Source organism: Hakea prostrata, chromosome 7 (assembly GCF_041222555.1).
Source record: "Hakea prostrata isolate BN-2017 chromosome 7, UWA_Hpros_2, whole genome shotgun sequence".
Classification (NCBI taxonomy): domain Eukaryota; kingdom Viridiplantae; phylum Streptophyta; class Magnoliopsida; order Proteales; family Proteaceae; genus Hakea; species Hakea prostrata.
In genome coordinates, this window is record NC_142606.1 from 32911649 (window position 1) to 32929201 (window position 17553).

The window sequence follows — 17553 nt, forward strand, 5'->3', positions numbered from 1 at the left end:
TCACACCCATTTCTGCAAAAGATATCCACAAAAAAGGTAACATCTCTACTCGTGTGATCTTGACAGCCCAAAGTGAAATATTGTTTCTATGTTTCTATGTTGATGTCTATATACCCATTGGTGTCGTCCATGAAATAGGTCATATGCGTCTCCTGTAACTTTCTGGGTTCTGTATTTAGTTTATATGTGGTCTTAATCTTAACTGCTTTAAAGCGTTCCACGGTTCATCTCATCTCTCTCCCTAAGGACTTCACCAGGTTCAAGTCCATGCACATGTATGACATCGTTGTCAAGAACCGTAACTGTTTTGAAGTTAAAGACATGTAATAGCTCATCTTCAACATAAAATTGCAACTGGGTTTTCTTCTTGATCTTCTTCTTCTGTTTGGATAGTCTATCTAACTGGGTCAGTGGTAACCAAACAGTTATTTTTTTATGAATATGATTCTACAGAACCTAATCCCATAGACTCATGATTCCCTACAGAAGCGGATTCCAAGGAATTGTGGAACCAAACGCCCCCTGTTAAGAAATCTTAACCTAACACAGTGGATACACAACCAAATGGAAGAGGTAGAAGCAATCACACACACACAACACAGGGTTTACTTGGTTCGGTCAGAGACCTACATCCAAGGATGAGATATGCTCTCACCAAGCATATGCAATCTTCAAATAACAGAGGAAGGTTACAGCCCTAATCAGTGACAAAACTCTATACAAAAACTAGAGAGATAACAACCGAAACAATGGAACAACCACACCTGAATCAAGATGCAACCAGAGCTTCAACTCTCTCCTGCGTGAATCCAAGAGCATCAAATACCGAAGCCTTTACAAGCACCAAACAGTATACATTGCTTCAGCCTTGTACAAGAGCAAAGAACCATCACCAAGAACACACCAGAGCCAACCGAAACCCTCAACAGTAGATGAAGAACCAGCAGAGACCGAGAGCAATTTCAGAGAGAAAACAAGATGAGAGAGAAGAGATTGATCGAATCTATCTCAAACCCCAAAACTCCCAAATTACATACATGAGATAGGAAAGGTAAAATTACTCACATACCCTCTAAACAACTCAATAAGACTTTCACCATCCTAACCATAATGAAAAGACTAAACAGCCCCTGGATCATATTACAACACCCCCTAATGGAGTGGAAAAGCAGGCTAAAGATCACCCTCTAGGCGTGGTTTGGTTGAGTCATGAGTGGCTGCCTGTTAATTTTATATTATATCTAGATGTTTTGCAACAAGAATAGGTATTCTCATACTTGGGTGGTTCGTCAAGTAATTTTCGACATTGGTGTGCATAAGTTTAAACTAGAGGGTAGAAAGGTAAACAATAACTCGCTAATTCAAACAAAAGCCATTCGCTTGAAGCTGAAAATTCTAACTTCCTTCCCTCATCTGAAATTTGTTGGTGTCCTCCTAATAAGGGATGGTTTAAACTTAACATTGATGGTAGCTCTCTTGGGAACCCTGGTAATGCAAGGGCAGCAAACGTGTTCCGAAATGAGTAAGCTATAGTTGCTAGATCATACTGACTATATTTGGGTATTCAGACAAACATTGAAGCAGAAATAGAAGCAATCATCCTTGGCCTTTAATGCTTGGATGGAAATAAAAAGCTCTAGATAGAAACTAATTTGGTGGCTGCTGTATATGTCTTTATGTCTTTCAAAGAAGAATCTAACACGGCTGTAGATTACCTAACCATATTATCAGCAAGGTTATGTCCTCTAAAGTTGATACACAATGGTCTTGTTTGATGAGTAGAGAACTCCAATGGGATGTCTCTGGTTGTCCGAGATGTTGATTTTAGTTTTCCATTTTTTTCTGTAATTGCTACTAATGGACAGTGGCGGAACCAGGGTTCAATATTGGGGGGGCCGAAGAATGGAAGTCCAGATTGGGAAAGCACCAATGGTTTTTCGTTACACATATTGTATGGGTCCTTAAGACCCATTGAGGGTCCCACGTATGAATTATTTTATTATATTAAGGAATAAACTCATATATATTTTGTGGGGCCCAAAAGAAAAAGACATGGCTTCAACCCTAAAATGTCAGATGCAAACCAAAATTTTTTTTTAAAGTAAGAAATGCAACCAATGATACTTAATTACCTTACTAACTATAGACATTTTATTTATAATATAAAATCAAATAGCAAAAATTGTTGACAAAATAAAGAAACAAAGAATATAAAATCAAATAAAAAATATTAAAAAAAAAAAAAAGAGAGAAACAATAAATGAATTGAGAAATAAAAAGGGTACTTAATTGTGGGGAAGATTTTTTTCCCAAATTTTCTTTAACCCATGCTTATAAAAAGGGAAGAATAAATAGGAAGAAAGAAACATAAGAGAATAAATAGGAAAAAAAGAGGAGAGAGGAGAGAGGAGATATGAGAGAATATAGGAATTGAGGAGTTAGTTTCTAATTATAAATGACATTTTGAATATCTAATAAGATTTTTTTTTCAAATATTTCCTTTAATCCACGTTTATAGAAAGAGATGAGAATAAATAGGAAGAAAAGATGTGAGAGAGAAGTGGGGAGAATAAATAGGAATTGAGTTAGTTTTTAACTAGAAATGACTTTTATACCCATTATTTTACATTTAAAAGTTGTTCTCAATATTTGGGGGGGCCAAATAGTGACATTTTACATGTGACAAGAGAAAAAAGTGGAAAAATGAAGAAAATTAATATAAGAAGATAACCTAATTTTAGTAAATACTCTATTAAAGAGTTACAAAAGCTCTAATAATCAAAACTCATAACAAATCAAAAGCATATGGACATTTGTAAGTCCCCCACCCCCTAATTTTAGTAATACAAAAGATGACCATATGCTTGAAGTAAATACTAAAATTAATTTTACAAAGTTGTGATGTGTAATCAAAACTCATAACAAATCAAAAGAATTTGGGTGGATTTGAACCACCATCCTCTTGAAACATTTTCATGATCCAAGTGCACTACAAGTTGAGCTAAAGATTCATTGCTTCACATGGGGTTAAAGTAATCTAGGCAACAGTACTCTCAGTAATATTAATGAAACAGGAACTGTGCTTTCAGAAACAGAAAAGAAAAATGTTATATATGTGCAGATTAGGGAAATGGCTGCACCATACAAACAGAAAAATATGGATAGTTAAGAAAAGAGGAATTGAGAGAGAGGGAAGGGGAGAACAATATCCCAAGAGGGTTGTTGAGAAGAAGTGAAAAATAAAAAGTAAAGGTAAATGACTACCAAAATGCAACAGTTTGAAATTCTCAACTTATAAAGCTAAGGCCAGAAGTTAAAAAGAAACCTCAGCCAACATAATTTAGTTTTGGGAGCAAAAAGCCATGTAACCATGAGCTGCTCTAGCAAAACCCTCAAATCACTAGAGAGGATCAGTAGGTGCAGAGTATGGCAACTGAAACCTTTCTGTAACAACAGCAACATGGAAAGGATTGGAGGCCTCTCATTTCATAATCATATTCAGATATAATACCTCATGTTCTCCAAATTTTTAGGCACATTAGTTGATTAACTTCAAATAGATGAAGACATGATGTGAATCTTACTAGCGTTAATCAGTTGACAGTAGCTTCTAGGATTAGCCTCTGCACTTTTCATCAAGCATCAAATACTTATTTAAGAGGAAGCCACACACATTTTAACTATGGCTGGAAATAATTGATATTAGGGATAATTACTATTGCCTCCTATACTATAACTTAATTACTACTTTATTCCTTACGCTTTATGAAATTACTAACCCAACCTTAAACTTTGCTTATTATTACTGATGCCCCCTTGCCATTAGTTAAGTGGTGATGATGTGACATCTTTGATTTATTCAAAAACCCCAAAATAACATTAAAATTGTTTATCACATTATTACTTATTTATACTTTATATATACATATATATATATATATATATATATATATATATATATATATATATATATATATATATATATATATATATATATATATATATATATAATATTTTTTTTTTTAAATTAACCCTATACATAAAATACTGAATGAGAACCACCCAGGGGCTTTATCTTACACCACCCACATGGACTCCATCACAGGCTTGCCACCGTTCCCATACTCTGCAGATGCCTCCACAATTGCCATACAGTAATTGGCCGCAGTCTCCGTGGTTCTTTCCCTCTTCTGGATTCTTTCACAACTTCTAAATCTATAATCCTTCTATACCGTGCTGAGTCATCTTCCTCTTTCCAGGTACAAACTCTTCACTAGATATTGAATTGAATTAATGGGTTTCTTCATTTTCTTCTCCGTTTGAGGATTCACTGAATTATTTGGTTGGGATTGTGTTTAATGGGACTTCAAAACATGCGAAAGAGATGGTGAATGCAAGACTTCTGTTCTTGTCCAAGTTTGCAACAAAGGGTGAAACCATATTTGAGTAAGATCTGATCTTAATTAAGGAACGATTTTTGAAGTGTATGTACCATGAAAGTTGTTGCTTGTTCTTGACCATAATGGGCTGGAGATTGTATTCGATTTTGAGAGATATGGTCCATTTTCAATCTTGGTACTTGAAGCCTTTACAACAAAGAGCTAAGCTGTCCAAGAGAAGGAAGAGAAGAAGTGCAACTGTTCATTAGGGTTGGGTATGTGGAATTCCAGTTTTGCTCTTTTCGTTATTGATGCAGAATTTGTTGAAGTTTTTAGTCCTACATCGGATGATGTGGGAGAAGTAAGGATGGGGAGATGGTATAAAAGGATGCCTCCCCCTCTACATGTAATTATCCCAAAGAATCTTCCTTCTTATATAATTATTTATCTATTATCTATAGTGGAATTTTCTCTCTTGCCCGTAGTTTTTTCCCTTTAAGGGTTTTCCACGTAAATTCTTGTGTTCTTCTTTTCTTTTATTTGTTGATTGTTCTATTCGATGGGTTTTTTTATAACTCAACAGTGGTATCAGAGCAAGGTTTTGGTTTCATCCTACGGAGGTACTGTAAAAAAATTTTGAAATAGCTATTCACGTGTTTGTTTTCTTTTCAGATATTTTGGAAAGGTACATTGGCTGATTAAGTGCATATCTAGGAAAATTTTGTCTAAGGAGTCTAGTATTTAAACAAACCAGTTGTGTCCCTCCAGTCTTTCCTGGAAACATTCCTGGTGTACTTTAGTCAGTGCATTGTTTACTTTATGCTCTTATTTGCAATCATTCATAGTTGGTCTAAAATTTAAAGTCCTCACTTTTTTTTACTATTTAAGGTCGTTCCTTGTCTATGTGTGGTGCTTGTTTTTTCTTTTTTTTTTTTATTTTTTTTATTTTTAAATAAATCTTGAAAGGTTGTGGTGTTTCTTAGTTACTATTTTGGTACTCCCAAGCCAATTATAATTCTGTTGGAACTGCAGACTCTAACTAGGCTGGTCCCACTCTTCATCCTTTAAACGTTGTTCTATTTACTAGATATACTTGGTCCTTTTTTGTAAAACTGTGGTTGTTCTAATTTTAAAGATGGTGAGTGTAACCGGGGGATAGATCGTGCTCAAAAATGAAGATTATGTCATGGAACATAAGAGGAATTAATGGTGCTTTCACAACCCAATGTCTTTCAAAAATACTCAAGAAAAGTCAACCGATTTGCTATTTTTGTGTGAGACAAAAAGCAGTGATCATGAAAGCTATTGGCGAAGAATGGGAAAGTTTTCAAGAATTATTCATCCATTGGTTTTAGCAACAATCAAGGAGTAAAAGGGTTAAAAGGTGGTATCTGGACTTTGCAAAAGACTGGATTAGGATGCAACCTTTTGATAAAGGAAGAATCCCTCATGGCAATCAACTGCACTTTTGAAGGCAAAGATTGGATAACTTTTTTCATCTATGCACCCCCTACATATGCCCTTAGGAAAGGTTTCTGGGGACACCTTCTCTCTATCCTACAATTTATCACCATACCTTTCATCAGTATTGGAGATTTCAACGAAGTCATGACCCAAAATGATAAGCTTGGAAATCTATTCAAACCTTCTCCTGCTCTCCCAGTCCTTCAAAATCTGATCTTCGGACTAGACTTACATGAGATTCCAATCCCAAGAGTATCATTCACTTGGTCCAACAGACAAAAACCACCCCCACTTAATCAAAGAAAAACTTGATAAATGTTGGGCTTTCCCTTCCTGGATTGGCATGTTCATGGATGCCAGTCTTAAGAAATTACCAGCTATTGGGTTTGATCATAACCCTATCTTTCTACGTGTGGCCAACAACTTTGTTCAAGGTAAGAAACTATTTCACTACCAAAATGCATGGCATTGCCATCCTCTTTTTGTAGAAGCCATCGAAAAAGCTTGGGTAAGTGAAGGTAACTCTCCCCTTAGCCAAATATTGGCAAATCTTTCTCTTTTTCTAGTCAACTGGTAAAAATGTTTTTGGAAACATTGACAATATTTTCTGCAATATATCTAAGGAAATTGAGGTACTATAGAGCAAACCGTCCCCCGACTGGGAAAAAATAAGCGCCAAAAGGCAAGCACTCACAATAGCACTTGAGGCAGAGGAACACTTCTGGTTTCAAAAATCTAGAAGTAAATACATCATGGATGGGGACAGAAACACCAGGTATTATCATCTAGCCTCTAAACTACACCGTCACAAAGGGAAGATTGAAACAATAGTGCACAATGGAAAAATGGTTAGTACCCCTTTTGAAATAGCTGAAGCTTTTTCTAGTTACATGCAAAATCTATTCACTTCCTCTAAATCTTTGGATCCTTCCTTCATTGAATGCTTATTCTTGGATATGTCTTCTCAAGTTCACCCAGAAGAGATCTCAAGGGTACCCACTATCGAGGAAATTAAAAAAACATTGTTCTCCATGGATCCCTTTAAAGCTCCTGGTATGGACGGCTTTAATGCCTATTTCTACCAGAAAAATTGGGATCTAATTAACACTGAAATCTGTGAGTTTGTACTTTCTTTCTTTAACCATACTACTCTTCCTTTTGGCACAAATCACACCCTTCTCTGCTTTATTCCTAAAAAGGACAATGCCAATTCGGGAGTCGATTTTAGACCAATTAGTCTTTGCAATGTAAGCTACAAAATTGTGGCGAAACTGCTGGCTCGTAGGCTAAAACCACTACTGAGAAACTTCATCTCACCATGTCAAGGAGCTTTTGTGGAAAACAGACAAATCTCGGATAACATTATGTTAACCTAAGAAATCTTCCATTTCTTAAACAAAAAGAGAAGTAGAAATGGGTTCTTGGCACTCAAACTTGACATGTCCAAAGCCTATGATAGGGTCGAGTGGAAAATCTTAATAAAGATTTTTGAGTTTCTGGGGTTTGATTCAAAATGGTGTGCTCTGATTGAGTCTCTAATTTCTACCACCACCTTCTCAGTCAAACAGAATGGCAACCCGTACTTTTGGTTTTCGGGTACCCGAGGGTTGCGTCAAGGATGCCCCCTGAGCCCATATCTCTTTTTATTCATTATGGAAATCCTTTCTAGACTACTGAATGAATATAGAGCACTCAATCTTTTTAAAGGAATTAAGGTGGAAAGAAGAGCCCCTGAGATATCCCATCTTTTATTTGTGGATGATACTTTTCTATTCTGCAGGGCAAAAAAAGAGGATGCGATGGCTCTCAAAGCTGTGCTAGAACTCTTCTCTGATGTTACGGGCCAAGAAATAAACTTTGAAAAAGTGGAGCCTGTTTTATCATAAATGTTACTGTCAGTGATAAAACTGCGATATTATCAATCTTGGGCGAAAATGAAATGAGAAGAGACTTGATTTACTTAGGCTCAAAATTGATACATGGCAGATCCAAAATGAAGAATCTACGGTTTATAACCAACAAAATGAAGAGAAAAATGGCAATGTGGAAAGCAAAAAGTCTATCTTTTGCGGGGAGAGGGGTACTTCTACAATCTGTCCTTCAAGCACAATCCTTGTACCATATGCAATGCTTCAAGTTTCCAGGTACCTTGTGCAAGAAGATAGAAGCTTTATGCCAAAAATTCTGGCTTGGAGATCCTACCGAGGAGAGGCATCTAACACTCATTTCGTGGGATAGATGTTGTCAACAAAAACAAAATGGCGGGTTGGGTTTTAAGAGAATGGAAGAGGTTAACAACGCTCTTCTATTGAAGCAAGGTTGGAGAATGCTCAAGAACCCTGAAGCACTATGGGTTCAGACTCTAAGGGTAAAATATTTTCCACAGTCTACACCCTTTGACCCTAAGGTAATGAGTAAAAAGGGGTCATGGACATGGAATAGCATTTCGAGTGTACTACCCACTCTGGAAAAAATGGTGTGGAGAAAGATTGGAAACGGAAGTAATACGTCCTTCTAGTTTGATCTATGGATAAAAAAAAGTAGCACATCGATCATACTCAACACCTAATACAGACATTTGTTCGAGAAACTCAACAGTTGCACAGGCGGCAGGCTCTCTCATCCATCAAAACAGGGAGTTACCCCTTCCTCAAGCCTCTCAATTTTATGGCATTGCTAATATAAACATGTCTACTGAGGCTGATGAATGGATGTCTCTTATCTCTAGCAATGGAGATTTTTCAATCAAATTGGCTAGGAGACATCTTTCACAAACTCGACACCTTCAAAATCCAAACAACATCGAAAGATGGTGGGTTTTCTTTTGGAAATTAGCCATTCATCCAAAATTTAAGATGTTCTTTTGGCGTCTCTTAAATGCAGGATTACCAATTAAGGAAACCCTTGCAAAATGGATGCCGATCAATCCAACATGTGAATTGTGTGGAAAAGAGGTCGAAACATTATGGCATGTCTTCATTTCATGCGAGTGAACGAAAAGAATTTGGGCAGCACGGCCGCTGGGTCTAAGAATTGAAAGTTGGAGACAATCGTCTATTACAGATTTTTGCCGCTCTTTCATTATAGATCCAGGGATAGACAGAGCTACTAAAAAATGGATGGTGTCGGTTCTTATTATAACCTGCTACTTTGTCTGGAAAGAAAGAAATGACACAGTTTTCAACAAAATAAATCCAAATCCCAATAAAGTATTACATAATACCTTAAACTGGATAAATGATTTAAAGCTTTCAGATTCACAATCCTCTGGAATCAACGAAAATGAACCTCCTACTCGAGTAACAAACCTGATACTTGTTTTTGTAAATTGATTACTCAACCAACTAAATTATCTTTTTTGATATGTGCAGGGGTACACAATTCAGTACTAAATAGCGTCGGCTAGAGTGTTGGCCTTTTTTGGAAAGGAAGGCTAAACTATGTCAAGACTGGAGGAATACGAAAGCAAATGGAGGCCTTACTTGCTGGGATTAAAGATGGTCTAGACCAAGCACAACAAAGGAACATCACACTAGATAAAGTTTGGTGCAATGACAAGAAAGTGCTATCTCTAATTTCAACAAGAAACCATCACAAATGACCAATAAACTATGTCCCCATTTTGGTAGAAATAATATGTAATATTAAACACCTGAACCTAAAGGATCTTGACCATCCAACACTCCAAATTGGTTTAATCATTTAGCATTAATGTCCTCCATAGACTACTAGCATACTAATGCTGTTGTAGACTTTAACAAACTATGTAATTGCTTCTCTAACTAATATAAGTTTTTATTCAGTATCAATATATATATATATATATTTAATTATATATATATATATATATATATATATATATATATATATATATATATATATTATATATATATATATATATATATATATATACACACACACCAATTGGAAGTAACCTGAGGAGATACTTTTCACGTTAAATAGTAGGAGTTATTCTGTAGTCAACAATAGTTCGTGATAGAAGAAATGGCAACAAGGATCGACATCGCCAAGTTTGACGACACAAAATTCTCATTAATGAAGATGAAGATGAAGGCATTATTGATAAAGGATAATTGCTTGGAAGCCATCAGTAATTGGCCGACGGAGATCACAGATAACGAAAAGTGGAACAAAATATATGCAATGGCCATTTCCAATTTGCATCTGACATTATCTGATGATATTTTAGTAGGCATAGAAGAGAAGAAAACTGCTAAGGATGTTTGGGATCATCTCATCACTTGTATGAAACTAAGTCACTTCACAACAAAATTTTCCTGAAGAGAAAGTTGTATACCTCACGGATGTCAGAATCTACATTAGTTACAGAGCACTAAAATACTCTGACTTCATTATGTTCTCAACTTTTAACGTTGGGACATAATGTTACGCCAAGGCGACATGCGACCGGCGCCGGCGGACCGCGACACGGCGACACGGGCGACAGCGCCAAAAGGGCGACGGAAGGGTCGATGAAAACGAACCCCGCAAGGGATGGGGTCATTTTGACATGAAATTTGACGGTAACCAATTTGAGGCCAATAAACACATTGGGGGTGTTATTTTGACCTAAAACACACCTAACCTAAAGTTTATAATTGGCACATGTCCAACTATATGCGGGCAAACGGAAGTTTGGAAAATTCATATAAACTAATGTAAATATGCAAAGAGAACACAAATACACAAGTAGTAAAGAGAGACAAAGACAATCATTAACAACACAACTATGTTGAGTATGGCCATGCCACAAGTGCCGACGGACGGGGGCCGCCCCGGCGGGGGGGGCAGCGCCCGGAGCTAGAGGCCCACACACTGACAAAAGCGAACGAAAACGGCGAAAACAAACGAAGGGAAAGGGAAGGCGACAACGCGATCGGGAACGAGCGACAACGCCGACACGGGCGAATGCGCCGACATTTGGTAAATGTCGGTCGCTGGGGGAGCATGCCCAACTAACGTCGGGACATGAACTATGGTTACGCCATAGGAACGTGGTGAAATTTTACTCCAAAGTCTTCCAGATTCATATGACCAAGTCATCATCAATTTAACCAGTAATATCCTCTTTGATTATCTGGTATTTGATGATGTCACTGCTGCAATTCTTGAAGAAGAAAATAAACGAAAAAGCAGGGAAGATAGACAGGCAAGCTCAGAACAAGCAGAAACTCTGTCTATGACGCAAGAAAGGTCAATGGAACGTGATTCCAGTGGGAGTCACAAACAAGGGAGGTCAAAATCCAGGGGTAAAAAAGAATATCAAGTTCTATAATTGTGGCAGAAGGGGACACTTCAAAAATGAGTGTCAATTCAAAAAAGGTGTAGATAAGGCAGAAACATCTCAAGGGTGTGTTGCTGAAGGGGATATTCTTTACAGCAAAGCAAGAACGGTATCCAAGGATAGATTGGAGCTCACTGATGCTTGGATCTTGGATTCAGGAGCAACATGACACATGACCTCTCGCAGAGATTGGTTTCACACTTATGAACCTATCTCAACAGGGTCTGTGTACATGTGAAATGATCATGCCTTGGAGATTGTTGGAATTGGCCCCATCAAATAGAAGATGTATGATGGTATGGTACGCACTATTCAAAATGTACGACATGTGAAGGGCTTAAAGAAGAATCTATTATCTTTGGGACAATTAGATGAAATTGGGAGCAAGACCCGCAACCAAAATAGAATGATGATGATCGTCAAAAGAGCGCTAGTTGTAATGAAGGTTGAAAGGAGCGTTGCAAATTTGTAAAAACTAATGGGAGAAACGTGTCTGGAGGTAGAAGCATCAATTGCATCAACCGGTACTACAAAAGAGATGACGAAAATATGGCATAAAAAATTGGGCCACATGTCAGAGCAAGGGTTGAAGGTTCTTGCCGAACGGAAATTACTCCCGGGCCTCACAAAGGTTTCATTACCCTTTTGTGAACATTGTGTTACAAGTAAGCAACATAGGTTGAAATTCAATACATCTGATTCCAAGAGTAAAAGTATTCTGGAATTAGTTTTCTCTGATGTATGGCAAGCACCGGTTACATCTCTAGGAGGAGCAAGGTACTTTGTAACTTTTATTGATGATTATTCTAGAAGATGCTGGGTGTTTCCTATCAGGAAGAAGTCAAATGTGTTTTCAATTTTCAAAACATTTAAAGTGCAAGTTGAACGAGAAACAGAGAAAAAAATCAAGTGCCTCAAGACGGAGAATGGCAGAGAATATACAGGGGATGACTTCGTTGAGTTTTGTAATCAAGAAGGCATCAAGAGACAACTCACAGTGGCTTACACTTTTCAAAAAAATGGAGTATCGAGCGAATGAATAGAACTCTACTCAAAAGAATGAGAACCATGCTAAGAATTGCAAGTATGGCTAAGTCCTTTTGGGCAGAAGTTGCAAATGCTACCTACTATGTGATTAATTGATCACCAACAAAATCGATTGATCTGAAGACACCGATGGAGATGTGGACTGGCAAGCTAGTTGATTATTCACGCCTGCACACATTTGAGAGTCTGTGTATGTGATGTACCATTCCCAAGAAATTTCAAAATTGGATCCAAAATCCAGAAAGTGCAAATTCCTGAAATATGTTGATGGAGTCAAGGGGTATCGACTGTTCAGGAGGAAGAGAAGTCCGAACCAGAAGATTCTTCTGGAGCAAAATCAAAAAACGAGGAACAAGTACCAATCGAGTCTACAACTGTAGAAGTTCGACGGTCAACTCATGAAAGACACACACACCAGCCTAGCAGTCTGATTATATCATGGAAGGCAATGTTGCATACTATCTTCTAACAGAAGACGGGGAGCCATCAACATTTAAAGAAGCGATCGATAGCTCGAAAGCGTCACTTTGGATGGTAGCTGTGCAGGAAGAAATAGAAGCTCTTCATAAGAATAAGACGTGGGAGCTTGTACCTTTACCACACAGAAGGAAGCACATTAGTAACAAATGGGTTTACCCGATCAAACAAAATAGTGATCAAAAGATATGCTCAGAAAGAAGGTATCGATTTTACAAAAATCTTTTCACCAGTGGTTCGACTTACTACTGTCCGAATAGTTCTGGCATTTTGTGCTACTTTTGATCTACATCTTAAGCAGTTCGATGTAAAAACTACATTTTTTTTATGGAGATCTTGAAGAGGAAATCTATATGCTCAAACTAAAAGGTTTTGAAGAACTTGGTTTGCAAATTGAACAATGGTGTCGCTCGGGGTTCCACCACCTTCAGCCTGGGCTGTCTCAGTAAGCTCCTCATCAGCATCCTCTCGGGAAGGGGGGGTCTATGAAGTCCACGGGATTCAGAATCTCCAAGTCAGGAAGCTCAAGAAGGCCCTCAGGTCAAGGAAGCTGGAGTTCGACATACAACTTCGGGTCAAGGAACCCGGACAACTTTGCCACATCCGGAAGGGATGTCTTCTCCAACATGAACTTGAAGGCTTGGCCCATCCCCCTCCTAAAAGAAAAAGTTGATAGAGTCAGGAGAACCCCCGAACGAACTGGCCCTCAATTCCTCGACCATCTTCCTCAACTTTTCATTCTTCTCTACCTCCTCATCTAGGAGGGTTCTGGCGCTGTCCAAATCCTGGGTAGCCTTCCCAAGCTTCTTCTCGAGAGATCTGACTTTTTCCTTATAGTTCCCCAGGATCTTGGAGACTTCAGCCTTCTCCTTTTGCAGAGAAATGACTTGTGCCCGAGCTGCGTCGAGCTCCTTCTTGGCTTGGAGGGAACTATGATTGGCTTGCAGATAGAGGTCTTCAGAGAGCTTTAACTCTTCCGATTGGCGCTGAGCCCGATTCATCGCCCCAACAAAACAATGGGTTGCCCCGACCAAGTACCTAAAAGAACAAAACCATTACTTGAGATGATTAAATAGAAAAGAAAAGATACTACTTCGGTTAAGAAATCACATTTAAGCATCCGAGAAGAACTCTTCATCTCAAGCACTCCTCCAATAGTCCCGATTAGTTGGAAGAGTTGCACCTTCAACCCAACGTTGGGCTATGGCCGAATTGCCAAAGATTGAGTCCCGGTTAGTTAAATACCACTGGGGACGAAGGCACTAGAACACCCGACGCGGGAGTCGGGTTTATAGATCCTCACTTTCTTGGCCGGGGCTACCCGAGGTAGGTCCCCAGCCGACTCCACTCCCTCCTTAGGGGCGACGAGAACAGCTTTCCTTTTGGGACTCTTCACAGTCCCGTCTGTAGCAACAGAAGACTTAGCCATGGCAGCAGAAGACTTGGCCATGGCAGCAAGAGAAGATGGAGCCTTCAATTTTGAAGCCAGCTTCCTAGCTCCGGCTAGAGATATGGCCCTACACGCGGCAGCTAGAAGATCATTCATGGGAACCTCTTCAGACATTGCACGACAGAGAAAAACGATCAGGTCAAAAAACATAATGCATAAGAAAAAGGTTAATATGACCAAATGGCTCACCTGGGGAAAAACCCCACAACTAGAAGATGGACACATATTCCATGGAATACCCATGGACGACAAACATGTCCCTTCAACCCAATTGATCTGCCTGACTATATCTTCTTCCTCGGGATCCAGATCAAACAGGGCATTCAACAAATGAACCTCATTCCTAGTCCTCTCTTGGAAGTCGGTAATGAAGGGCTCTGAGGAAGGAGGACGGAAAAACAAATAAAACTCCCTCCACTTTTTAGTTGTGGACGGGAGAGTATCCTTCAATAAAATTCCCTTGGAACTTAAGGGAAGAAGACGACCTCTTAGCCAGAAAAAACCAACCCCGTTAAGTGTGGGGATGAAGCATTAAGAAAGTATGGAATAACCTAAAAGTCGAGACAACACCCAGAGTATGGCAAAAGCCAGCAAACCCTATGATATTACGCCATCTACTCAAACTCAGATTGGTCGGGCTAAGAGAGAAGTGGTTCAGAACATCTATAAAAAGCTCATGTAAAGGAAGACGTAATCCCCTGATGAAGGCATCGTAATACAAGGGGTAAGAACCACTCGGGGGATTATTCACCCAAGAGGCAAACTTCATAACCATCGGTAATGGAAAAGCAAAAAGGAATCTATCAATATCAGCATAGGAAAGAGAACACGGGTAAAACTCAGGCCTTGATGTCCCCAAAACATAATCTACATGCCAAAGCGTCCGGGGCTGAGCCTGAGCCAATGCCAAAGCCCTGGCATCTAATTTCTTCCTATCCAGCTTATGAGGGATGGCACCTCAGAACCCACTCAGGCGCTGAAAAGGTGGACGAATAGAAGCCCTAGATAGAGAAGGGGCGACATAGATGCGGGAGGATCATGGGAAGAAGTGGCTGTTGATTATGGGCGAAGAGCACTTTGAGCAGAAACAAAAGAGTGATAGACTCATCCTCAGACCTAGAAGCATCCCGAGAGACCACATCAAGGACCTCTGCAACCAGGACTTCTGCAGCCAGGACAGAAGATGGACCCACGTGTTCACTAGAAGCCAATGTACAAGCCATTTCAACAATCTCCATGTAAGCCCTCGGGTCGTCATCAAGAGGACTATCACTCGAGGAACGATCGGACTCATCATCGGAGGATTGCTCATGCAAATCCTTCAGACGATCCCCCATGAGGTTAACGGCTCTCATCTCATCTGATCACAATAACCCTCACTAGTATAGCCCTCATGGGCGGGATGTTTTTTCTCACGTTCCTTGGGGACGGGAATACTAGGTAAATACCCAAAACCTCCCTTTGCTATCATGACCGTGAAAAGACTTTGCAAACTTACTGATGAAAGAGTCGAAAAGCTGAACACAAAAACTGGTCGGGATCCTGGTCAAGAGCGATGAGAGTGATGAGAACAATGTGACGAAACAAAGATGGAAGGGGGTATTTATACCACAGAAGAGGAGGAAATGGTCTCGATTGAACAGTTACGAGGCAATGAAATCAACGGTTTGAAAAAAGAGATGCTTGAACTTCCCCAAGCTGTCATTATGACCAACTACTCTGACACTTGACGTGGCAACACCAGATTGGGCGTAACGCCTAGGGAAACCCAATCGTAACGGCTAACTCTCCAAGACGGGAGCAATAAAAAACACTTCTCAAACACACATCCCGGAATGCTACCCGGCACGACGCCATCAAAATCATCACACGAGATAGGGGGCTAGTGATACAGGAAGATTGTACCCGACTCTACCTAGACCCGACTGGGGCTAAACCAGTTGTCTAGTCGGGACCTTAGCCGATTGCAATAATGGAAGGTTCCATTTATGCTAGACCCGTATGGCAACATCACCATAAATAGTGTGGGATAATTGATGTAGGAGCCTGTCTAGGGCTGATTGGGCGGCCACCGTCAGGGGAGCCTGTCTATAATCGAAAAGGTAACCTGCTTACTATTTAAACAAAGACTTACCCCTCTGGTAAGACACGAACATATTCTTAGCAAACTCCTGTGTAGCTCTGGCACGGGATCTTAACCTGATCACTATCTAACTTAGCCATCGGAGGTGGTTACCCAGCATTCTAGACGGCCCACATCTGACCTTTCTTGTAGGACTCATTGTCTCTGGACACGGGAAGGTCCTCGAATATTGGAGTGGCTCAGTTGGAACTCAGATCAAAACTGAAACACATCAATTACATATACTATTATATAATAGATAATATTTTATTTAAACTTGGTGACTCATGAGAGATAGAGGAGGAGGTGGCACCTATATGGGTGACGTGAATAAGAATAGTAAATGGGTGAAGGAAGAGAAAATCATCTGTATATGGCTTGTTCCATAATATTTTGGGCTCTGCATTTGATTGATTTGCATATTATCCCTCTGATTGATTCGTATACTATGTCTCTAATTAATACCCATATTATGTGTTTGATTTATTCATATACTATGCCCTCGATTGATCTGCATACTATGCACATAATTTGATTTACATATTATGCCTCTCATTGATTTACATATAATGCGACTGATTGATTCACATACTATTTACGACTGATTGATTTGCATATAATGCGATCGATTAATTCACATACTATACAACTAATTGATTTGCATACTATGCTTCTGATTGATTCACATCTTGTGCACATGATTGTTAATCACACCTATGCATGCTTTAGGATTTGACTATTATTTGGCAACTCAATGGATTTATTTATGCAGTTATTATTATTCTTGTGTTGCCGTGTATTTTAAGTGATTAAAGCTTAATAAATGCAAGAATAAATTGAAACAAAATATTGTAATTTTAGGACCCTTCTGAAAACCAACAAATTTTTTTGCTTTGATAAACACCAGAAGCAATTTTGAGGGATTTTGGAAGCAAAATGTTTCTATAGGTGTTTGATATAACTAGGGCTGTCAATAAAACCCCATTGAACTAACTAGCCGAAACCCACCTTGAGCCCGACCCGATTGCAATCTAGCTTTTCAACCTAAAAAGCCTACTTGGGTTACAAAAATAATGAACCTTAACAAGGTTGGGATGGGTTTGGGTTTAGCATTCAGGGCAACCTGGCCTTATGTTAGTTTAACTTAATGAAAGTTAATACTTAAATATTATTCAATACTATTATAGCCTAAACATAGCATTGCTCAGTTGGTATAATTAACAATTTTCAACAAAGAGGTCATGGGTTTGATTCCTACTTGATGAAATATTAATATCCATTTTGTTTCCCCCTAAAGATTAGGGTGTGA

The 17553-nt window shown here is 39.0% G+C and overlaps 1 pseudogene; it reads left to right on the forward strand.

The window, feature by feature from the left end:
- Positions 1-749: 749 nt before the first annotated feature.
- Positions 750-4648, forward strand: LOC149010909 (tRNA-uridine aminocarboxypropyltransferase A-like; annotated as a pseudogene).
- Positions 4649-17553: the final 12905 nt, after the last annotated feature.